Source organism: Cheilinus undulatus, linkage group 12 (genome assembly GCF_018320785.1).
Source record: "Cheilinus undulatus linkage group 12, ASM1832078v1, whole genome shotgun sequence".
Classification (NCBI taxonomy): domain Eukaryota; kingdom Metazoa; phylum Chordata; class Actinopteri; order Labriformes; family Labridae; genus Cheilinus; species Cheilinus undulatus.
Genome location: NC_054876.1, coordinates 2,557,461 through 2,583,678, shown reverse-complemented (window position 1 = coordinate 2,583,678; position 26,218 = coordinate 2,557,461). Strand labels below are relative to the sequence as shown.

Genomic DNA, 26,218 nt, shown 5'->3' with positions numbered 1-26,218 from the left:
CTTTCAGGACTTAAATGTAGCTCAAGATTGTTTTTGTCCCAATGTGACCAGTTTGCACTGCCAAAAATGCGTTTTTGGTTGAGCTTCTCTTTAAAAGAATATTTGCTGTGGCATAGCATCATCTCAAAACAAGCTATGGTTTAACTTTAAAAAGAAACTGATCTCATTGAATTAAGTTTTCTATATTTTAAGGCATAATATGGTTTGTTGTGCAAACCTGAGAAAATCATACTAAAAGTGGTTTATTTTCATGCATAAGTAAAGCTGTGGTGTCTGACGTACATTTTAAGGTGGACTCGTCAGATGAGCTGCTCTACTTTGGAGAAAAAAGACGTGACAGCTTTTACATCATGGACATAAAGACAGGAAAAGGAAAAGGAACTTTGATTTGTGCACACAGAAAATGTAATTTTGCTGAATCATTGAGCTTACTCAGTCTTCCTCGAGTCTTAAATAGCCGGCAGTCACAGCCAGAGGTACCAGGGCCCGCTGTAAGGTGCATGAGGGTGGACACAAAGCCTCACAGAGGAGGTGATGAGATTAGCTCGCCTTTTTGTTTCCCTGTGAAAACTTAGTTTCACTCACTGTGTCCAATTTGCCCACTCTCTCGCCCCCCTCCGCGTTTAATTAGCGCGTCTCAGGGGGACCCTTATCAGTAACGGACTGTGCTCTTAATGAGGCTGTTATTAAGTCGTTCTCCTCGGGGCTGATGGACTCGCAGCCACCTATGGCATGTTCACTGATAATACTGAACCTCGGTTAATTCTAATTCTCTCTCTGCCCCTAAAGGTCCCCACAGAGGTTCTAAATCCCACCACATGCACACAGTCGTGCTGTCAGAAGGATGGAAAGTGTGGAGGAAAAGTCCCGATGACGATTAGCCGAGGAGGAGAGTCGTGTAATTGCTCGGCTCGTCTGCAGAGCGGAGTCTGGAGAAGCTCTGTGCGGTGCCCTCGGCCTCTCACAGACTCGGCTGGCAGGCTCGTGGGTGGTATGATGTGCTCTAATGAACGGGACCTGAAGTGAATGGGTGCTTTCAAGGGTGGAGGAGAGGCAATCTAGGGTGGGTGGGCTCTGCTTCGGGGATGATGTGGTGTGGAGGCCGTTAGGGCCCGAGGATCATGTGCTGAATTTTAGATGAAGAGAGAAGATCTGTGCCCATGGAGGGCCTGACCATCAGATACACTACTTTATTTTACTTTTGTCCCTTATTAGAGTCTGTGTTTGTGCTACTTCCTGTTTTGTAGATGGTCCTTTCATTACGTTGAAGTGTAGGTTACAAAAACAATCCAACAAGAGGACATGTTGACAGAGAAGGAGAGTGACATTAAAATAACCCGTTAAAGGTTGAACTCTGTTTTTTGTCAGCTAATCTTGACTCTATCACATCATCAAGTGTCTTAAACCTTCAGGGAGGATTACTGATAAACATCTGCAAAGCAGATGGCTACGCCTGTTTCCTTGTTTCTCACTGGCGAATCCATCTTGCAAAGCTCCTGTCTGAACATTTTGGGCCCAGTTAGAAAGTGACAGGACCAATCCAGTTAAGGGGCAGTACTTTTAGAGTCGTGCAGAGGCAAGCAGCGAGAAGGGGCCAGTGCAGTTATGACAGAAGAGATTAGCGTGGATGCTGCTAAAGCGCCAGTTTTATCAGAACTTGACGACTTTTCTTCGTTGAAAGAAGAACAAAGAACAGCAGTGAGTTGTTTTCTTTTCAAAAACCACAAAAGTCGTGTACTGACATGTCTACAGCCGCCATGGTTCACGCTATGCAGTTCTCTATGGATTTACTCCTTGGTAGCGGATACGTCAAGTGTTTTGTTGCTCTGATTGGCCCGTAAAGATGCGACAGACAGAACATTCATCCACTCACCCTCTGAGTTTGTTTCAAAGGCTCTGCCCTTTCCTAAACGCTGTCTGTGGAAGGTTTACCTGATTGATATGTGAAACAAATCCATCTGGCGTGTCAGGTTGGACAGGCAGGAGATTAAACTGAACCACAAAAGTGAGATACAATGTCTGGCAGGAACTTATTTACAAAGGAAGGTCTTTGTTATCCTGAGAGCAGCTGCTTTTTAACCACTTAGCAAACACCTCTTAAATTTAAAGGACCCGACATGTAAGAAACCTGTCAGAGACGGGGCCAGGACTGGACTCTATTAGGATGAAGGAGTGGAGCTGAATGGTGGTTAAGCTATCTTTGACAAAATCTTTGCAACTCAGGGGAGCAGGTGGCCTGGTGGTTGAAGGCACTCCCCATGTACGCGGGCAGCCCGGGTTCGGGTCCGGCCTGAGGCCCTTTGCTGCATGTCTGTCCCCCGCTCTTGACCCTGTTTCTGACTCTATCCACTGTCCTCCTCTATCTAATGGGGGCACAAAAATGCCCAAAAATAAATCTTAAAAAGAAAAAAAAAATCTTTTCAACTTGTTGGTTTAAAAATAGACTAAATAAATCCTTCAAGACGGGGTATTATACTTTTCCAATTTTTAAAACAGAAATATGAAGTCACAATGTTGGGTGTCCATACTTCACATATGCACATTTTCAAACCGTAAGATAAACGTAACGTTATCTTGGAATTAGAGTGTAAACTGATGAAAACGGTTCGTTGGAAATCTCTCTGAGATCTTCCCGGAATTTTTAAAGGATTCTGTACTATTGGGACTTAGGGCTAATGGCGGAGGTCTGCGCCCTCAGAGTGCTTTTCTAGTTATTAATAAAAATAGGAAATTTTGTATTTTGTATACTCAAATTAGCAAATATTGAAAATTAATATTTTCTCCAAAATGTCCCTCATTTTCCCTGCTCTTGTTGGTCAGTGTTAACATGATCAGTGTTAACCAGTGTTCACCTTACTGTCCTCGGATACAAGGCCTGACTTCATGAAGAGGTGGTCTTGGGTTAATGTGGACTTGAGTATAGCAGAGATATGTGCTGGTGGAGCTGTGGGGGCAATTCTGACGGCTTTGTCTCTTTAAGCACCATCATCGTCTTTGGTTTGGGGATTTAAAAGTCTGTCTGACAGTTTGCAAAGGACAAAATCCCCAGAAGTTAGAGAATCTGCTCAGGGCTTTGCTCTCACTGGGAGTGTGTTTAGGGGCCAAACATCAGACATGCCAGATATTGATCCAACCGGACAGGAGCAGTCAGTGATCAGCCATGTCCGAAGGATGCTGCAGGGATGGAGAGAGTTGGTTTGTCTTATTCCTGCTGATTAAAACTGGGGTTTAGAGGGTTTTTTCAGAGTAAACTTTCGTAATGAACAGTAAAACTTGGCGCTACCATTTATATGTGACATCTTGAACTGTTGAAATCTGGAGCAGTGGAGCAGCAGATGGTCGTGTGATTAGCTCCAATCTTATGTGTGCAGCCGGTCCAGGTTCGAGTCTCGCCTGTGGCTCGTTTCCTGCCGCCACTCTCTCATCCCCGTTTTTGATGCTATCCATCGTCTTTCTCTGCCAATAAAGGCAGAAGTAGATGTCAGTTAAATATTTTGTCAGCCATATCAGAGATGTGTTATTTCTTTCTTATTACTGATGAAACACTGCCCTGTTGATTAAGGAAATTAGATTTTAATATATTTTTCAGTCGTTTTCTTTTAAACTTCTTGGCTTTAAATAAATCAGTTTGGCTGTATGTTGGGGATTGGCCGTGAACGGTTGGCTTAATGACGTTTTTAAACACCAGAAGTATCAAACAGCAACTTTAAACCTGATTTTTATTTCAGCAGGAAAACTTGTTAGTCTTATGAAAATGGAAATGTAATAATAAAGACTGTGTAGAGGGAATATGTAAAGGAAACTCTCTGTACTTAAGCTTTTAGTCGACAGTGTGGTTGACTGCTGCAGCCCGCCCTCTTCAAGGTTTGTTGTGCATTCACAGATGTTTTCCTTCTTACCTTTCTTGTCACAAGGAGTGTTTTGAATTATTTTTGCCTTTCTATTACCTCACACTCAAACTTAATTTCTGATAAACTCAAATAAAAACTGATAATTTGTGTTTGTGTTTCTGAAATCAGGGTAATGTTAGACACATGCTGCTGGAGTAAAGTCATACCAAAGGAGAAGAGGCTGTAGGTGTGTTTGCAGCCACAGGAGGGCAGAGATGTATTTCTAGAGGTGACAGAGAACTGCATGCAGACGCTCTGTGGAGTCATGTTGAATGTGCCCGATGAGTGTGAAAGCCAGGGGAGTCAGGGCACGAGGTGAGAGGCTCATGAAACGACAAAGACAGTGCAGTAATTCAGATAATTAGTGCGGGCGTATAGGGAAAACACCTGCTGTTTTATTTGTTCTCTTTTAGAGCACAGCGTCAGAATGTGGGGGTCTTCCAGTGCTGAAAGCTTCATGGTGTGTTCGCACTGTGTGTGGGAAAATCTTTGTCTTAGTTAATGTGAGGTGGCCTTACCACGGCTAAAATCCTATAGAGCGGTGATACTCAACGTGTGGCTCTTTTCTTAGGATTTGTGGCTCTTTTATGTCTAAATTTGAAATATTATTCCCCTGGAAAACCATAAAAAAGGAAACTTTGGCCTCAGAATTATCCATTGCAGCTCTTTCCCGCTGTTAAAGACTTTAATTGTCAAACTTAATTGTCAACCTATATTTTTGTCACTATATTTCCATTGCCCTTACATGCAATTTCTTGCCCTTTTTTTTACCCTTTTTGCCACTTGAATCCCATTTTTACCCCTTTTCACCAGTTTTTGCCTCTTTTATCATGCTTTAGCAAATTTCACTTTTCCCCCTTTTTTTTACCGTTGTTGCCATTGTTTGCGATTACATGCCACTTTTTCCCATACCCCCCCTCCTTTTTACTGCTTTTTACCAATTTTAGTTATTTTTCACTCATCCTCCCCCTCCTTTTTACTGCTTTTTGCCAATTTTAGTTATTTTTCACTCATCCTCCCCTCCTTTTTACAGCTTTTTGCCAATTTTAGTTATTTTTCACTCATCCTCCCCTCCTTTTTACAGCTTTTTACCAATTTTAGTTATTTTTCACTCATCCTCCCCCTCCTTTTTACTGCTTTTTACCAATTTTAGTTATTTTTCACTCATCCTCCCCCTCCTTTTTACTGCTTTTTGCCAATTTTAGTTATTTTTCACTCATCCTCCCCTCCTTTTTACAGCTTTTTGTCAATTTTAGTTATTTTTCACTCATCCTCCCCCTCCTTTTTGCTGCTTTTTGCCAATTTTAGTTATTTTTCACTCATCCTTCCCTCCTTTTTACTGCTTTTCGCCAGTTTTAGTTATTTTTCACTCATCCTCCCCCTCCTTTTTACTGCTTTTTACCAATTTTAGTTATTTTTCACTCATCCTCCCCCTCCTTTTTACAGCTTTTTACCAATTTTAGTTATTTTTCACTCATCCTCCCCTCCTTTTTACTGCTTTTTACCAATTTTAGTTATTTTTCACTCATCCTCCCCTCCTTTTTACTGCTTTTTACCAATTTTAGTTATTTTTCACTCATCCTCCCCTCCTTTTTACTGCTTTTTACCAATTTTAGTTATTTTTCACTCATCCTTCCCTCCTTTTTACTGCTTTTTACCAATTTTAGTTATTTTTCACTCATCCTTCCCTCCTTTTTACTGCTTTTTACCAATTTTAGTTATTTTTCACTCATCCTCCCCCTCCTTTTTACTGCTTTTTGCCAATTTTAGTTATTTTTCACTCATCCTCCCCCTCCTTTTTACTGCTTTTTGCCAATTTTAGTTATTTTTCACTCATCCTTCCCTCCTTTTTACTGCTTTTTACCAATTTTAGTTATTTTTCACTCATCCTCCCCCTCCTTTTTACTGCTTTTCGCCAGTTTTAGTTATTTTTCACTCATCCTCCCCCTCCTTTTTACTGCTTTTTACCAATTTTAGTTATTTTTCACTCATCCTCCCCCTCCTTTTTGCTGCTTTTCGCCAGTTTTAGTTATTTTTCACTCATCCTCCCCCTCCTTTTTACTGCTTTTTACCAATTTTAGTTATTTTTCACTCATCCTCCCCCTCCTTTTTGCTGCTTTTTGCCAATTATAGTTATTTTTCACTCATCCTCCCCCTCCTTTTTACTGCTTTTTACCAATTTTAGTTATTTTTCACTCATCCTCCCCTCCTTTTTACTGCTTTTTACCAATTTTAGTTATTTTTCACTCATCCTCCCCCTCCTTTTTGCTGCCTTTTGCTAATTTTAGTTATTTTTCACTCATCCTCCCCTCCTTTTTGCTGCTTTTTGCTAATTTTAGTTATTTTTCACTCATCCTCCCCCTCCTTTTTACTGCTTTTTACCAATTTTAGTTATTTTTCACTCATCCTCCCCCTCCTTTTTGCTGCCTTTTGCTAATTTTAGTTATTTTTCACTCATCCTCCCCCTCCTTTTTACTGCTTTTTACCAATTTTAGTTATTTTTCACTCATCCTCCCCCTCCTTTTTACTGCTTTTTGCCAATTTTAGTTATTTTTCACTCATCCTCCCCCTCCTTTTTGCTGCTTTTTGCTAATTTTAGTTATTTTTCACTCATCCTCCCCTCCTTTTTGCTGCTTTTTGCTAATTTTAGTTATTTTTCACTCATCCTCCCCTCCTTTTTGCTGCCTTTTGCTAATTTTAGTTATTTTTCACTCATCCTCCCCTCCTTTTTACTGCCTTTTGCTAATTTTAGTTATTTTTCACTCATCCTCCCCCCCTTTTTGCTGCTTTTTGCCAATCTTAGTTACTTTTTACTCTTTTTTTTTTGCCAAGTTATTGCTTTTTTTTTTTTTTTTTTTAATCATTATTGCCATTCGTAAGCCATGTTTTGGTCATGTCCCACCCATTTCTGCCACTTTTTCTCCACATTTTTTGTCACTTTTCACCCACTTTCTATCATTTTCTGCCTGTTTTACCCCTCTTCACCATCCTCCCCCACTTCTTTGCAGCTTTTTCACTTAATATGCAAGCTTATATGTATTTTTGTTGCCACTTTTCACCTCTTAGATTGTGGCTCTTGCAAAGGTATTTTTCAACATTTTGGCTCTTTGGTTGAGCAGGGTTGAGTAACATTTTTCTAGACTGTCAACCCTGTTAAAGCTTATAGTTTATACAGTCTGGGGCCTCCGGCTGTAATTAATGGAGGACAAAGTCAGTGACACTGGCATTATGGTGGTCACATCAGCACCATGGACAGCACCAAACCAGACAACCACATCAACAGAGACTCTGCTGTCTTCACATCAGCAAACATCCACTGATTAAGGCCAGGTATTTTAACCATGCAGTTAAGACTGTATGGAACAAACAAAAATCACTCAGTTTATGAAGATGAACAACACGACGGCAATACTTCTGCTGAGGTGCTGCAGCTCAGGCTGCACACACTGTTTTAAAGATGAATGACTCTGACTAAAGTGCTGGAGGAGGCTACTTCCTTAAACAGTGCACACTTTCAACCTTTTGTTTCAGAGCAGTAATCATACCTTTTTAGACAAAGTTTTCTTCTAAATGAAGAATATTCTTACATCCATTTCTAATTTCTGAGAGTTCTGATAAGTGAACAAAGGTGCTTCCAGTGTTGGAGGATCCCCAACAGAGAGTTTGACAGTGTGATTAGAAAATATTATAAACATATTACAAATTAAATCCTCTCTTTCATCCCCACAACACATAACAGCCCTTTTCTTCAAGACAGCTGGATTTTTTTTAAAGGAGTCTGTTATATGAACATGAATTTATTCACAGCAAAGATGGTGAATTTGTCACAGGATATCAGGACTCTAATGAACACAAACACAACGATCACTGTCACATCCCAGTGTGCAAAACCTCCTGGGATAGCCTCACTGAGCTGAAAATGCTAGTCTAGTCTAGTTTTAGTCCATAAAAAGTCCTCACATTTCAGTCTTTACTTTTAGTCCAAGCATTTATTCTCTCACCTAAATCTGGTTCCAAATCATGGTCATGTGTTCTCTGCACTCTGTTAAACCTGCGGTCCCTGCTTTCTACAGCTGAGAGGCAGAATAGATACAGCTGCATTGTTTTTTTTCCTATATTTACCCACAGTGGAGGAACATGACGGATTTTGAATGTACGACAAAAACTAAAATACATTTTAGTCTAGTTTTAGTCCTCTTGACAAAAACTAAACTTAGTTTTTGTCAGTTTTAGTCATCACAGATCTATTTTTGTTAGTCTTCGTCTAGTTTTTGTCATGGAAAAAAAAAAGGCTGTCGACGAACATTTTAGTCAGTAAAATGAACACTGCACTGACGGATGTTGTAAATGAGCCCTTTGCTATAAACACTAACAGCAGAGCATTTGGAACACGTGCATGATTAAATGTCACAGCTTCAGTGTTACTGTGCGTCCATCATAAATTCATGTTAAGAAAATAAAATACAATTTTAAAAAATGACGCCCATTCATGTCACTGCAGTATGTAGTAATAAATACTCAAACTGCGTTATATCAGGACAGTGTTGTTTAAAATGTAAACTCTACGATGAAGATGAGCATTGATGAAAGGTACCAATGTGGTTTTAACCCCTCGTTTCCACATACGGTTATGGAGGTAGGTCCTATGTACAGCTCTGTGGTGCCTGCATTCTCCTGCCTTCTGTAATATTTTCCAGAATGTGCCACAAGTACAATGAAAAAATTGAACTTTGCTGTAGATTTTGGAGAGACCATATTGCAGTGTGCTGACTAAGCTGTTTACTAGATACAGGCTAAGACGACTCATATCCATCAGCTTGATATGAAAATCACTTTGATATGAAATATTAAGGATTTATCAGTCGCTATGAAGTGCTTTAAGATCGTTTTGGTAGTGTCAGATGTGCTTAAACATATGAAACAGGTGAAAATATATAACACTAAAAAATGTTAACTGTTAAGACTGAGAAAGACTTTAAGTTAAACTAAAGATGAGAGTTAATTTTACTGTTAGTGAGAGAAGTATTTTAACTCCTGATTAGAATGAAAAGATCAACTCCCAGAAAGTGTAACTTTAACTCAGCTCTGGAGTTTACTGGATGGTCTCACATGTACACTCAGATTGAGTTGATTTTAACTCACACAGAGTTCATTCTGGTGACCTGAATTTTCTGTGTGGGATTGCGTGTATGTGGTTGTGAACCTTGGAGATAAAAGTGTCCAATAAGTAAGAGTTAATGCCCAATGAAGAGTCCAATTATCAGGGATTAATGGACATGGAGGCCCTCCCATTAATCTCTGATAACTGGACACCTGGAAGGGCATTAACCCGCTTAAACCGAGGTCACTTACCAATGAAAAACAAACAAACAAAAAACCAAATAATTTATAATTTAGTACGTTTCGTGATCAAAATTGAAAGTTTAACTAGATCAACATTTCCTTTCCTTTAGCAACGCCTGAGGGCTTTGACTAATAACTGGAATAGTCATTCCAATCCCATAATGTTCTTAGGGAATGTAAACGTAGTTCAGTCCCTCAGTAAATAGGCGGGCCATAGATACGAAGACACAACAGAACAAAAAAACTAATCCTCTCGGCGCACTGATTTATCAATGAAAAGACATGAAGACGAGTGAGACTGAGAGTCATCTGTGATCAGACTATAAACCTGTACGTTAACATGAACAGTCATCTGTCACTCCTATCGTCTAACGGCTGCTGCGCATTAATTTGGGACAGCGTAACGATTTTTTGACCTGAACTACTTATGATGTTTGAACATCGTCAATACATCAGAAGTTAATGGACACCAATGGAATTTCCACAGCCAATCAGAATCGAGTATTCACCAAGATATTAAGTTTGATATAGTCTGGGTATTTTGTCCTTAAAAACTCCTCAGCTGCACATTTGACTTGAGCTCTCTTGTTTTCAGCATTATTCCAATTTTCGCCTCATAACTGTTCACTGGAACATTCAAAGTGAAACAGAAAACAGGAAATAAAGAGTCTTCTTCGAGTATTTCTCAGCAGTTTTCTTCATTTTTAATTGGCTCTGTCTCTAAAACATGGTACACTTGCACATACTACCCAGTGAAGCATGCTCATAATGCTACACTAAGTGGAAACAGTACACAGTCTGTCCTTACTGAACTCAGTTTGAACTGACGGCGTGTTAAAGAAGCAGAACGAGGGGAAGGAGGCACAGCGAACAGAGGATTTAAGCTTCAGAAAGACCAGAAAAATCCCAGCACATGGAGCTAACAGGCCTCTGGATGCAGCTCAAGATGATCCACAGGGTCTGATTAGCCGATGTTCAAACTGAATCTGAGTGCTTTCACTGAAGAAGATGGATAACTGAGAGCTCCAGCTTAATTTATGTTTATATGATTGGTCCTCTCTACATCTGAGGACAGGAAGAGTGAGACAAACTTTCTTTTTTTCTGAGTGGAGAGAAGTGAATGATTAAAATTTAGATGAGATGTTTGAATGAGAATAACCAAATCTGACTGAAACAAAATGAAAATGTGTCAAAGATCCCAGAGAGAGAGGAGCGGAGAGATAAAGCTGTGACAGAGAGCTCTGATGGCCTGTATTCTACTCGGTCTGATGGATGCTCACAGTCTCACATCATTAAAACATCATTAAACATCTCAGCCTAGCCGAGCCGTAGGAGACTCTTCAGGAGTTCAAGAAAAACTTAAAATCAAGTCTGATTTTTGGGTCACTTTGTTCCAGATTCCTGATGCCTTCTGACGGTAAGACGTTTGATTTAGTCCTCAGTTATCTGGTCAGATATCTGATTTATGATGGCTTTAACTTTATAACCCAGACAGTTCGTGCAGGCTCGTCAAAACTACCTGAATGTTTTAAACATATTTCATAATTACAGACTCTGGTTGTAAGTTTTATTTAACACTGATACGTCCCTTTTAACTCCAGAAATAAGCATGCATGCCTGCAACAAAACAGCTTTGCTCTTTATAGATTCTTGTTTCTTGAAATTTGTGACCAAAGCTGGTAAAAAAGCTGCAAGTAGTCTGAAGTCATTTTTGGGTTTTTTACACATTATGAAAGTGTAGATTCCAAGCTTTCAGATGGTGTATGATACATCTTAATCTGAGCATATTTTACAACAATATGCTCATTTGAATGTTAACTTCTAGTTTCTGTTTGTTCTGAGAAAACCAGGCTCAAAGTTTAAGGACTTTCATACCTTCAGGCAGGCCAGGTGATGGGCGTGAAAGATAGGGCCACATTTACATAAAGTCCACCCAAACCAAGCCTCTGAATCGGACTGGTGACGCTCATCAAAATATTCCCATAGGAAATCCGCCTTCATCAAACTTTCACTGCCAATGATCCTGAAGTTGTCCCAAGTCTGTTGATAATTCTTGCTGCTTCTTCGTCATCTGTTCTACTTTTCTTCGCTGCAGGTGCATCTTGAGGCTGTTTGATAAAGGTGATAACTAGAAACAGCTGTATTTAGTGCTGGGGGAGGGGTGGCGTTTGAGAGATGCTGTGTTTGGTATTGTCCATCTCAATGGGTGAAACTGGGAACAATGGCAGGCTGAGTGGCCAATTTTTACCCAACAGTTTCGCTTTTCCCTGCCCTCAATCTCCCTGCAGAAACTCAGAAAACAGGGCATTTTAAAACACAAAATTAACGCTTTTAAATATCACATTTGTGTTACTTTTTTCATCGAATGACTAGTTTAAATGTCGGACTTGCATAAAGTGAGAAAAAAAATGGAAAAGGATCATTTTGAAGAAAAGGACTTTGTATCCATTTTTCTCAACCAGCAGAACGCCGACTTGCAGGAACTTTATCTGGCTTCGGTCACATATTTCATATCTATCCAGCCGTTGCATTGCCAGTGTTTTGGAAGCTGCTGATTGGACAAAGGCTTCATCTGTCACATTCTTCAGAGTCCAATCAGAGCAACAAAACACACGCCAGCAAACTACATTATGCAAGCCTGCCGTTGTCCTGTCAATTCACGATTGTTCACTATCAGTGGAAGCAGTTGTTAATAAACTCAGGAGAAACACAAAAACACCCTACCACTTTCACCAAGAAAGGTTTACAGTGTGGTTCTTTCTTCCTCTTTTAATAGGAAACGTTGATGAAACTGCCGATAGAGCTTTATCTGTGATGGTTCTGTTAAATTTTTGTTGTTATTGTGTTTTTGTTGTGCTGTCTCATTCTTTCTCCCCTGCACAGCATGCATGCTGCAGCAGACGAGGCTCACCTGTCTTCATCAGCTCATGTCCTCAAATATACAAGCTATGGGCTGAATTCACAAAGCTTCCTTAGCCTGGCCTCACACAGGATTTACGTCCCGAGTTGAGGTAAGATTTGCCTTCCTGATAATCACAGAGTGTTGAAAATGATTATTTGCCTGAATCTCATGTATGTGGTGTCAACATGATTGTTTTACTACTGCCAGTCCCATCATGGCCTCCAAGACCCTGAACTGTAGATATCAAACATGTTTGATATTTAAAATTCAGGGTCGTGGTGCCTGCAACTGAACACCCACAACTACCAATGAGATCGAGCAGAGATCGACCCGGATCACACGTACTTTCACCGCACAAAAACACAACTCTACTGTCACTCCAGCCAGGAATCCATCCTGATTCTTTTCCTTGTTTTAGAGTTTTTTATTGCAACTGTCACACATGCCAGGACAGTTTGTTGTGGCTAATTGTGGAGGGACAGTATCGACAGACATCCGTGTTTGTTTTTCTTCTCAAGTCATGTGATCACACAAGGTCGTTGGAAGGTCAGCAGGTGTGCAGTCTCATTGGTCTCACAGTCAGGCTGAGTAGTCCAGTGCATTTTCACAATGTTTCTGCAATGTTTTTATTAACATTTTTGTCAAAGATTAAAAGAGCGATAAAAGAGAGAGCTTTCTGGGATCTAGCCAAACTGTGGGCCCATGGAGTCATGATATCCATGTTTTACATTTAACCTGAATAATAACCACTCTCATCAAAGCAAAAAATATCTTTTTTGTGCCGTAGCATATAGCCATCTTAAAAATGTAAAACCCTTTTCTAAAAAAAAAAAAAAATTACAATGGGTAAAAATGTCACAAAAGGTGGTGGAATAGGTGGTGAAATGGAGTGTAAAAGTAGCAGCAATGGGTTAGAAGTGTTAAAAATGAGATAAAAGTGGCAAAACAGGGTTAAAGTGGCAAAAAAGAGGCACAAAAAGTGGTTAAAGGAGATTAAAAAGTGGTAGACATAGGTTAAAGGTGGCAAAACTGTGTGGAAAATTTGGTGAAGTGGGATTTAAATCTGGTTAAAATGGGCATAAATAGGTGTTAAAAACTGGTTAAAAAAAGTAGTTAATAGTGGCAGTAATGGGTCAGTACAGGCAAAAATAGGTGGAAAGTGGCAAGAATTGTTAAGAGTTGGCAAGAAAACAGCAGAAAAATATGATGGGACAGGTTTAAACATTTTGCCAAATTGGTGTTAAGTGGTAAAACCGGGTGGAAAAGGCGCATACATGGATCCAAATGTTGCAGATATTGATGAAAAGTGGCGAGTACTAGTAATAAAACTGGGCATGAAAATGTCATTTTAAAAATACTGATCATTTTTTTTAGGCATCTGGCAATCCCTAATGGGGTCCTGACCCCCACGTTGAGAACCACTAGACTAGAGAAGTGAGGAGGACTTTTAAGAAGCTCAAAGCTTCACTTTTTAAAGTCGACTCTCTAACAGCTGTGGTGTAACGTCAGCTCACACTGTGAGATTGAGTCACTTCAGACACAACCATCTCGATTTCTGTGCTCATAGCTGATAAAGTGTTGCATAAAGCACATCTCTTGCCACCTTTTCTTGTTATACTATCCCATCATAAATGCATAGTTTAGGCAGGCACTAAAGAGCTAACTTGGTATCTAAATGCCCACAATGCAAAGCGTAAACAGGGCCACAGACATCCTTCTAACCATAGCTGAGAGAAACATCTACAATCCTGCAGCCCATGAGGCCAACATTAGCTAGCATTCACCTGTTCATAAAGCTGACATCAAAAGTTTCTTTGTGATCCTTTCTGTTTCCTCTGTGAACGTTTATCTCTCTACCTGCAGATCAGCTCGACAGCAGGTCGCTGCTCCACATCAGTCTCCACTTTGTTTACATCTGCTGCCTGTGAGATAACACTCCATGCTACATTGTTCCCTCTGGCACTCGTGATAATCTTAATAACATCTTCTGGTGTGTGATGCACCATTCATTTCAGAGATTACAGAGCAGAGCATCTGTGAAACTTCTCCCTATGTGAAGAATAAAAACACCACTCTGACATCTATATAGATTTTTAAAAAACTCCTCCGACCTGAGACGCTCCGGAGAGTTTGGTATCTTTACTACAGGATGATGCATGATGGGAGTTTGAGTCTAATAAACATCCTTTCCCCTATAATATTACACAGTCATCCTCATGATTCTGACCACATTTTAGCTCCACACATGAACAAGCAGCTTATTTAACATGAGGACAGGTATCGGTATGTGTATTCAGATGATCACACCTGCTGCAGAAAAAACATCCACTAAATCAAAGCATTTTCCACAAATGAGGTGGAAACTTCTGTTCAAGGAGATAAGAAAAGAACAGACTCTTCTCCAAATCATTAAAGAGGATTTATTTACTGTTTTTCTATTTGAAATTAAAAAACAAGACGTTAGAAGGAACTTGTTAAAACAATTACCTTTGGGATATTTTTTTTAAATAACTGGAATCCTTGATCGACTTTGTTTTTCATATAATTATGTGAGTTCTTAATTGTTTTGAACTTTCAAACCAAGAATATTAAAGGTCACATATAAGTTTATATTGGTCTCAGAGGTCCTAAAAATATGCCCTGTATTGTATCTGTGCATGTCTAAAAACCCCTCTGTTTCAGCCCTACTCAGAACAGGCTGTTTCTATGTCTGCAGCTTTAAATGTGAATGAGCTGTCTGACTCCGCCCCTGACTCTGCCCCATTCAGTAAATGAATGTGGCTCTCCTGTTCCTTCTCTCAGCTCAGGAGGGGAGGGTGGCATGGGGAGGGGGAGGGCCAACCAAACCTGGGGGCAGCAGAGGGGAGACACTGAGGGCTCAGCTCTGACAAAAGAATAAGAGCAAATTCATGAAGCTGATAAGCTTTATGGAGTGTAAGTGCTTAAATATGAGTAAAGCAATAACTTCATGTACTTAAAAAATTTGAAGAAACCGGTAATGTATAATGAAAACTTGAGTGAATTTAACTTTAGTTTTTAAGTACAACAAAATAAATGCCAAGTTGACTTAACTTCAGATCTCTTGCAAAGTCAGTGACTCCCAGCTGTGTTGGTTATCTATTCTTCTGTAATAACAAATCAGCTCTATGTCAGAGGAAATTCAACTCCCATAGAGTTAAATTTAACACCTAAGCTGAGTTTCTCCAATAGTGATACATCGAAGCATTTACGTGTTACTAATGAAGGTGTTTTGTAACACCACAGTAATTGCTTGTGTGTATTATTTTATAACTAAGACTCTCAACAAGTAATAGACACATACACTTCGCTCACTCATACAGTTCTCGTTTATTAGCAGTTATACTCCACTTTGCTGCCACAGGCAGGAAGTCACTCAGTAAACAATTTCACTCATGGTGGAAAGTTTAAAAACTTAAAAATCTTGAACAATCCACCAGAAACATGAGCAAAGGACTCCAATCAATGATTACTGTACAATAGGCATCATCTAAATATATCCAAACACAATTCAAAACATCTCAAACACATATAAACACCCTGCATGAGGGCATCATGGGAAATGTATTCAAATTTTGAAACGAGAGTGGGCGGGGCTTAAATCACTTGACTCTCTGCAGAGTTGATGGGATCAACACTGTCAAACAACCCCAGCACTGAAGGTCACAACGCAAAGGAGATGAAGAGGCGTCATTATGACTAAAACGTAGTATTTTAAGGGCATTTAACTTAAATTTATTCACACATTCAACGATGTCTACAAATTAGTAGAATATACCAAGCATTTTATAGTAATGCAAACAAACTTAAATAATTATGTACATTGTAATTAAATCATTTAATTAGATATAAAGTCTGGGTTTACAGTGTAGAGGGACTGTGAGAGTTGTAGATTCTCACCATGTTTTCTATTCAACCAGTCTGAAGGAAGGTCCACAGTCAATAACTGAACGGGATCGTACGACACCTAGTGTAGTGGAGCTGGACATACTGTCATCAATCAATCTGTTCTCTCCAAACTGTCTTCTGCACGTCACCTTTTATTGTATAAGTAGATGTGGATATCACCTGTCCTAAAACAACAACCCTGACCTCCAAGTCGGTCAAAGCTGTCTGTACAATTCTCATAGTTGACTGTGCCCTTCATCACTCCAGCAGTATCTTACGACTGTCTGCCACCATGTCCTCATTGGCTGCAGTCCCAGTTAGCTACAGGACCAGGCTGTCAATGATCCTGCTGGATGTGTGGAGAAACGTGTTAGTCAGTTATAAAATGCTTGTTGTCATTGACCTCTTTCTGAAATATAAACAAAACCTCTTGTTTCAAATAACATTTCTTAAAGGTGAAATCTCAGGTAACTATTTCAGATATCTATAGCTAAATAAACTGATGATTAGTGAGTGTAGAAACGGCTATGAAAAAATGGGGGGGTGAGGATATGAAGTGATGAAACCCAGTTGAAATGGTTGGGAATCAAAGAAAAATCATTTCACTAAAACTCTAGATGGGTCTGATAATGGCAGACAATTTCTGTAAACATTGGGTCTGATCCCTACAATTTATAGAAAAGTGATTTTTTTCACGCTGCCTGACCAATTTTCCCGGCATGGAGGCAATCAATATCACAAATGACTTTGTCCTGCTGACCTCCTGCTGCAAGTCAAGCTGAATGAAGCTTACAGCTACAAGTGTGTGGCTGAGTCAGTGACCTCGGATGTAGAGAGCTTTGTCCGTCAACACCTGCTGTCTTCGTTTTTATTCAGGTGAGGATTTTTGCTGGAGAATGATTTAGCGGCAAAAGAGAACAAATTCTACTGAGATACAGTATATTGCCAAAAGTATTCGCTCACCTGCCTTGACTCACTTAAGTGACATCCCATTCTTAATCCATAGGGTTTCATATGACGTTGGTCCACCCTTTGCAGCTATAACAGCTTCAGCTCTTCTGGGAAAGCTTTCCACAAGGTTTAGGAGTGTGTTTATCGGAATTTTTGACCATTCTTCCAGAAACACATTTGTGAGGTCACACACTGATGCTATATGAGAAGGTCTGGCTCTCAAGGCTCGGTTATGCTTTCCACACAGACAAAAACTGATGCAGAATCATGATGCAGAAAGGTCTGGGGCACTTATACCTAACGCCGGTTTCCTCTTCACACCAAACTAATATTCTCCCAAAAGCTAGGGGGCAGTGTCTTCAAGAATCACGTCTGTAGCGACTTTGATGCAAGTCATAGAGGAAGATTTGCTGTTTACATCATGGAGAACCACAAAGAGGAGCTGCTGTGTTTACTGTTGTTGTTACAGCATAAAAGAGAGAGGGGATGGTCCATGCGGCCACTTAATTTAGAGAGGAAGGACGAGAGGGAATACAATATTCTTGTACAGCCAAGGTGAGAGATAGATGAGGACATACATTTCTGGTACTTTCGTATGTCGTCCCACAGGTTCGATGACCTGGAGCACCGCATTTGGCCTTTTATAAACCATTCATCTACTTATTCTTGCCCTGTAACATTGTCAGAGAGACTTGTTGTGACTGTGCTGCCTGATCTTTCAAAGAAGAAACATACAGGTGTTCATATTTTTCTGACTTCTGTCACGAAAAGCTCTTAAAAATCAGCCATTTTGATGTCTGCCAAGTCCTCGTCTGTAAAAATTTTGGGGATGCGCATGGCCAGATGAAAATTGGCCGCATGGGACCCCTGCGAAGGGGCGTGTCTTAATATTTGACATCACGTTTGATGCACAGACACTCACGACCTTGTTGATTCATCAAGCATAAAACAGACTTCAGTCTCCTGTCTAATTCATCCCAAAGGTGTTCTATCAGGTTGAGGTCAGGACTCTGCAGGCCAGTCAAGTTGATCCACACCAAACTCTCTCATCCATGTCTTTATGGAGCTTGGAAGGAAGGGGCCATCCCCAAACTGTTCCAACAAAGTCGGGAGCATGGAATTGTCCAAAATCTCTTGGTATGCTGAAGCATTCAAGAGTTCCTTTCACTGGAACTAAGGGGCCAAGCCCAGCTCCTGAAAAACAAGCCCACACCATAATCCCCTCTCCACCAAACTTTACACTTTGACACAATGCAGTCAGACAAGTACCGTTCTCCTGGCAACCACCAAATCCAAGCCGTCCATCAGATTGCCAGATGGAGAAGCGCGATTCGTCACTCCAGAGAACGCGTCTCCACTGTCCAGAGTCCAGAGGCAGCGTGCTTTACACCACTGCATCCCACGCTTTCCATTGCACCTGGTCATGTATGGGTTGGATGCAGCTGCTCATCCATGGAAACCCATTCCATGAAGCTCTCTACCACTGTTCTTGAGCTAATCTGAAGGCCACATGAAGTTTGGAGGTCTGTAGCAATTGACTCTGCAGAAAGTTGGCGACCTCTGCGCACTACGCGCCTCAGCATCTGCTGACCCAGCTCCGTCATTTTACGTGGCCTACCACTTTGTGGCTGAGTTGCTGTCGTTCCTAGTGGCTTCCACTTTGTTATAATACCACTGACAGTTGACTGTGGAATATTTAGGACTGAGAAAATTTCACCACTGGACTTGTTGCACAGGTGGCATCCTATCACAGTACCACGCTGGAATTCACTGAGCTCCTGAGAGTGAGCCATTCTTTCACAAATGTTTGTAGAAACAGTCTGCATTCCTAGGTGCTTGATTTTATACACCTGTGGACATGGAAGTGATTGAAACACCTGATTTTGATTATTTAGATGGATGAGTGAATACTTTTGGCAATATAGTGTATACTGTACAGTAATGTGCATAAGTTTTAGGCACAAAGCATCCATCCCGGGGCCCGATGCGCCCCAGCCTGAGGCTGGACAGACTGGGGGCGGCCGGAGTCAAGCTTGACGCATGTCGACACACGTCTGGTGCTCTGCAGCCAAGGTCAGGTTTGAGAGCATTTCTTTTGCATTTCTGAGTCTTTTTTACCTCTGGTAATATGACCTGAGACTGCTGGCATTTTTTAGGCCTTTGGGACATCCACAGCACAACCAGATTATTTTGCCATGCCCCTGGTAATATGCATGGACATCCAGAGCACAACTGGGGCTGTGCCAACCCTCATTCCTGCCTGGTGGTGTGCTTAGGTAGCTTACTGGCCACATCTTTGCCTTTTTCCAGACTCAATTTTAGGCCTAAACATGCCTAAATGGTACTGTTTGTTTCCTGAAATAGTGCTACTGTGGTCTGTAGCTGTACCTAGGTGCATACAAGTCTGTCTGACTCTGCTCTTTCAGACTTTAGACAGACGTTTTTTAATCCAAGTCTTTTAAACTGCTTGCCTGTATGTGTCCATAATATTGCAACTAAAAAGAAGCTCTTGTTTGTTCCATCTTGTCATTAAAACTGTGCCTGAAAAATTACTTTCTCATATTGCCACTTAGACAAAGATTAATCTAATTTCTGATTGAGGGATTATGGTTTCCAATAAAGGTTGCTCAGGGATTCAAAAACAATCTCTGCTTATGCTACACTCAGTCCTGGCCTGAGTGATCCGTTATCACACTGAAGAGACTGAGAACAATCAAAAGACAGAAATCAACACCACAAATCATGCCTCAGCACGTTCATGTGATGCTGCAATAATTCAGAGAGTGGCAGAGCTCCCGTCACGCTGATTTTTCTCCATCAGCACAAAAATATGATCCACAGTCACGTCACCGAGCCGCAGTGAAACGGTTCCCTATCGAAGTTATTGATAGATGTAACATTCAAGCCAAAGTGACACCTAAATAATACTCATTTTTCCTGCTTCAGGCTCAGACAGTACTGTCTGTGTGACTGTGATGAAGATAAATAGCTCTGCCGTTTCTTGGCACAGACAGGAGATGGAGCTCGTGCACTGCCGGAAAGTTCCGTCTTTCCTGCAGAGCTCTAACACATTTTTTTTTCTTTAAGTTAAAGCATTCAATCAAAGCCTTTCAGAGCCTCTGACAGTCGACAAACTCTAACCAACGGTCAAGTTCAGTCGTGTTTTTGTCAGCGAGACGTGCCTGACTCCCTCTTTCTCATGCTAACTAGATGGAGATAAAGCACAGCATTAACTTGTCAGTGTCAGATAGCTGCAGGGGACCGGAGGATGCTGTCTAATCCAACACAAAACATCCGCCCCGCGTGCACATTATGAATAAAAGAATGGGGGCACAAAGTTTCCTGCTCTCACCCTCAACATCTTTTGGTTGGGTGAGGGAGAACAAACAGAATATTAACATAAAACTCAGATCTGCCTCTGAGGAAGCGCTTCATAAATATCCTAATAAACAGACAAATTGATGGTTTGAACATGCAAATATGAGCAGCGGAGGAGAAAGGGGGAGGGATGGAGGCGTCGATAAGGACTGCTCTTTTAGTTTGTGCATCAGCTGTTTGTTGAGCTTAAATTTGCTCTCATTGGATATTCAGCCGGCGTATATTAAATAAACTTTCAAATTTAATCGAGCCTGCAGTGGAGACAGCAGTGCCTCGGTGGGTAAGGACGTGTGCTGGGAACCAAAGGGTCGACGGTTCAAGTCTGGGTCAGACTAAGTTTGTAGTGGCACCCTTGAGCAAAGAACCAAAACCCCCAAGTCACCTCTGGGGGTCTTCAATCCTACATCTCTCTGTCTCTGCATGTCTAGGATCCTGTTAGTGTATGTTCATGTATTTAAGCCTGTGTGAAACATGTTCAATAACAGAATCTGACACCTCCCTATGACCAGGGGTTTTTCCCTTTCAGATTAACTTGGATGTTAGACGTCCAATTTTACATGTAGATTGTCTGTTTTTTTTCCAAACAAATAATGACTTACAGCCTACACTGGTTTAAATATCAAACTATTAATATGCATTGATAACATTTAAAAATAACTTCTGTCCTTTTAGTCTCCTTAGGCTGGCCACACACTACAGGATTTTAAGCCCAGTTTGAGGCAACATTTGCCTCCCCTGAGGATTGTAGGGGCTTATCCTGAGTGGAGCCTGTCACAAATGATCATTTGTCTGAATAATCCTCAAGTGTTGGTGTCAACTCTATTTTTTTACTGCTCCAAATTGCATCAAAGTCTCACAGACCGTGAATCAAATAAGTTTGACCCGCTACCGACCGGCACCTGACAACCTGGGCTGTGCACGGGGATCTCTGCTTAAGATCAAACAAGTTTGACATTTACAGTTCTGGGTCGTAGTGCCTCTGACAGAGCACCAAGGTTATAATAGTTTGGGATTTTTCATTAGTTTTTATTTTTATTTCATTTTCACCCTCTGTGTTCAATTTCAGTTGAGTTTTTATTAGTTTTGACTGCTGGTTTGTTAGTTAAGTTTAGTTTTTGTTTCGCAAACATGCTTGGTTTAAGTTCAGTTTTGATCAGTTTTAGTGTTAGTTTTAGTTTTTTACGGATAGATGTCGGGGCTGAGTGAGCGTCACACATTTTTAAAAACATATTAAACCCGGCCACTCTTCACTTATCGTTTTATTTACTTAATGATGATGTTTAAATTCAACTCCAGAGATAAAACCACCATGACGTGGTACCACGAAGAAATGCTGAAGTGGGCTTTACTTTGAAAAGAGCAAACTAGAAGTGTGTTTGTACTGTTTACCTTTACCTGCAACATTTTGAACTGTCTGGAAACAAAAAGCTTCATAAAGAATAGACGTTTGGGGACCAACTTTATTAAACAGACACATTTTAGCTCGTGGTCTTCATCCGGGTCATCAAGAAACAGATTTCAAACACATTCTACCGATGTGGATGTAAATATTTGCTACAACAAGGTAAATATGGCTCTGTAATCATCATTTTCCTGTCTAGTTTGATTGGTAACCACTTGTGGTGCTAGAAAAAATAGAAGAGACCTAATCTTAAAATTATTCATGCATGAGACATGCAGCGTCTCTGAGATGCAGCGCTAACGCTGGCCGCCAGTCTGAAACTACATACAACAAAGACGGCTGCGGCACTGTGACGTCACTCTACCAGTGTGGACCAAAACATGGCTGCCCACTGGTGAGTTTATAAACTCAAATTACTCAAAATGCAGATATCTAGTGAGTTTTTAGCTCAAGATACACATGAGAGATGCATATATCTATCCAACAAGAGGAACTTGTCTGATCATGCAGGGTTCCTTTAAAGGTGTTGCTTGATAGCAGCAATGAAAAAGCACCATGCAGTGTTGCAGGTGACAATGCCTTCATCTAGACTTAAACAACCAGTTTTATTAGACAGTACCTGCTCCCAAGTGTGCCAACTTTTGACAAAACACTTTTTAAACTGCAAGACCTCATTCTTAATCAATCAAACTGCTGAACAAACTCCACTCACCCTGCTCCAAGCTCACATGTGAAAGTAGCAAGTGACACGAGAGAGAGAGAGAGAGAGAGAGAGAGAGAGAGAGAGAGAGAGAGAGAGATGGGGTGGGGGGGCTGTTATCCCCCTGACTGTTACTGTGTGACAGAGTTGTTAGGTTTTATGAACACCTTCCTCCTAAGCTGCTGTTTCTCTTTCTGCAGTTCAGATTTTCCCTGCACTGTGTTGCTTTTGTATCGTTGTGCCATCAATTATCCTCGTCTCATGAATCAGCTGTTGTGATACAAGAGTTGTATCATCAAAGTGTGCAAAGCTAAAGAATACTGCTGAAATCAGGTCGGTAAAAGAAGATGCAGGCTGGCTGGCAAAAGTACCGAGAAGGGCAGAGTGTGTGGTCTATAGTGTCTGAAAGAAAGGTAGCTCAGCACATTACACTCATTTGTGAGTGGAATTATTAATGTGGAAAAGCCATTATAGATGGCCTGAATATGTTTCATCCTCTGTATGCAGTGTGTTCTCAGCTGGTTGAGTCATGGGACCCACCATCAACTCCTCAAGGAGAATTGCTCCCCAAATTGTGGAGCTCTTTTTGGTCGTTAGATGTATTTAATAAAATAGCAGAACTTGGGCCTAAGACAGCACAAAGTGTAAGAAAAACAAAAACAAATGCATGCTTTACAGCATCACATAGATCTGAAGTGGGTAAATCTGGCACAACTTCACCAGCTCCCAAGGTGCATGGAGGATGAGGAGGGTCTTTAGGAAAACAGAAATCTCCAGCAACACTTGTAGTTAAAAGAACAACTTTATTCGACCTAATAAAGGTCGAATAAAGTTGTTCTTTTAATTACAAGTGTTGCTGGAGATTTCTGTTTTCTTACAGCATCACATAGACAACTTGGCGCAATTTTATTCCCAGATGCACATCCATGACCCACTGAAAAGGGCTTCGTGACCAACTTTTGGGTCCCAACCCACTAGTTGAGAACCACTGTAACAGAGCTTCCATTTTTTTGTACCATAAAAAGATGCAGAAAAGACAGCACAGTCTGTCAAAAAATCAAAAAAAAAAACAAAAACAAAAACAAAACGGTTTCAGAACGGATGACTGTTACCAGATGAGCCACAGTGTGGAGGGAGAATAGCATCAAAAGGGAGCACCAGCAAAAATACTGGGAAAATATACCTTCACTTTTTAAAACGTTAATGTCTGCTTGAATGTATATTTGAAAATTATTGCCCATCTGAGGCTATCATGGCTTTTTATTCCAGATAAATGTCAGCAGTAATAAGCATACAAACATCTCCATTGGCTGCCCCACAGAGGCCCATTTTACAGGTTTTATTACAGTGTTTTTTATATATTCAACATTTCCAGGCCAATTATTCACAGCAGCATTATCCTCTTTTTTATAGCTGTGCAGCTCACAGATAAATGCCACCATGTGTCTATTGAAGTGAATCCGGCTCAACATAAAGCATGCACCGCATGTCCATCCTCAATCCAGCCTCATCCCCTTTATCTGTGCCAGAAGGCTGCATCCCAAACTTTCCTTTTCCCTTTAATGGATCTGAGCTATTCGAATGGATATAAATGTTTTTGATGCACCGTTGAGCAGGGAGAAAGCAGTGATGGAAACAGCGTTAAAAGACGGAGAGAAAAGGAGTTTCTCTTGATGCCTCTGGCAAAACGAGCGGCTCTCTCCACTTTCTTTTATCACCTGCATGCTCTCGGTGTGAACCGCTCTTTGGCAGCCAGGAGGGCTCGTATATCTTTTCAGTCCTTCAGTGCTCCCTGGCCCAATGCTTTCTGTCCCCACAAATCCAACATGGTGCCACCAGAATGTCAAACATGAGGCTTGAAAGGGCAAAGCAGTTTATGAAGGCTACGTCCACTTTTTATTAACTGTCAGTGGTCCTCTCCTGTGTCTTTCAAACATGGTCACAATAGATCTCCTCAGGAGGACGTTTAAGGAGGAAGCACTCGCTATATATAAAGTACAAAAGCTCCAGAGCGCTGCCGAAACGAATGCATCAAGCTCTTCATGCTTTTAGCCTTTGCCTCGCATCCTCACGTCTCTAAACTGATAATGATCCTCAGAAGGTGATGGATTTTTAAAAAGGAGGCAGACATTTAAGATCAATCCAGTGAAAAGGGAGGAAATCTGGAGAGCGTGTGATTTTCTCTGGGAATGGTAAAATGGATCTCTCACAGCACTTTTCTTGGTCATCTGACAGAAAGAGCTCCTCCACACACATTCACACCACTGGTGGGTGACTGAGAATGGGAGCAGTGGAAGCACTGGTCCACCCAGTGCCCTAATATACAAAGAAATGCTGCAAAAATGCCCCTTTAACACCCCTATGGTAGATAAAACGTGAATAAGTGTCCTCTAAGACAGTGTTCTCAATCTTGGGGTCAGGGCCCCCTTTGGGGTCGCGAGACACTAAGAAACACTTGTAGTTTGGCAAACTTGGGGCCCCCAAACAGCATTTTGCATAGGGCCCCCACAAAGCTAGGAACGGCCCTGCTCTAGGGTGGTCTCCCAGTCGACATAATGTGGTAAACTACCATCAAAGGGAGCATTTCCAGTGGGCCAAACATGCAAATGCCCTCATGATTGCCCTGCCAGTGGACAAAGCGTCCTCTCCTGACCAAGCTCCTCAAAATACTGTACGTGTAACAATCCTAGTGAAAACTGCTTCAGTACAGCGGCCATCCTCCAAACTCAGCAGCTCAAGAACCAAGCTGAGGAGCAGATGTGAGAAAGAGGATTTCTGAACTTGCACTGCTGTGCAGTGTTAATTTTGGCAGCTATTTTTAATTTTAGTCTTAGTCTTTAGACAAAATGTCTTTCAGTTTCAGCCCCATTTAGTCATTTCTATCCTTTTCAGTTTTAGTCGATGAAAACTCAAAACATTTTAGTCTAATTTTAGTCCATCAAAAGTCCTCACATTTTAGTCTTTACTTTTAGTCCAAGCCTTTATTTTCTTGCCTAAATCTGGTACCAAATCATGGTAGTGTGTTCTCTGCACCCTGCCAAACCTGGGGTCCCTGCTTTCTACATCTGAGAGGCAGAAGAGGTACAGATGCGTCATTTTTTTGACAGATTTTCCGCCAGTAGAGAATTATCACGGATTTTGAATGTCTGACAAAAACTAAATTACATTTTAGTCTAGTTTTGGTCATCTTGACAAAAATTAAAACTTAGTTTTTTTTTTTCAGTTTTAGTCATCACAGATCCATCTTTAGTTAGTCTGTGTCTAGTTTTTGTCAGTGAAAAAAAGGCTGTCGACGAAAATTTTTAGTTTACCTTTAGTCGATGAAATCACCACTGCTGCTATGCACTGTGAGTGACGATGAAGCAGAACAAACGTGTTTGATACACGAACGTACTGATATCTCAGACGCCTGACTAAAAGATGAGTTCTAGTCTCTCCAGTTCCAGATCACTGACTACCCTTACCCTGCTCCTTGGTATAAAGTTCATTATGTTGATATTCCCTCGTATGCATCTTTCTTTCAATAGTAAAAAATACCTCACATGTTTTACCATATTTGTGAAGTAAGTTTTGTAATTGATAAAAAAAAATGTTTAATGCTAACCAGGATTTCCAACTACTCCATGTATGAGACTTTTTTGATGCTCACCACATACAGAAGATGTCCTCTTTATTATTTTTCACTTCTGCCAATCAAATATCCACAGCCTGGTCTGCACACAGAACTTGATGCATGCAAAGCAGGG

At 40.8% G+C, this 26,218-nt stretch overlaps 1 protein-coding gene across 1 annotated transcript in view; it reads right to left on the bottom strand.

The window, feature by feature from the left end:
- The window catches only part of ntm (neurotrimin), a 930,591-nt gene that overhangs the window by 423,373 nt on the left and 481,000 nt on the right, over positions 1–26,218 (bottom strand). The window lies entirely within an intron of this gene.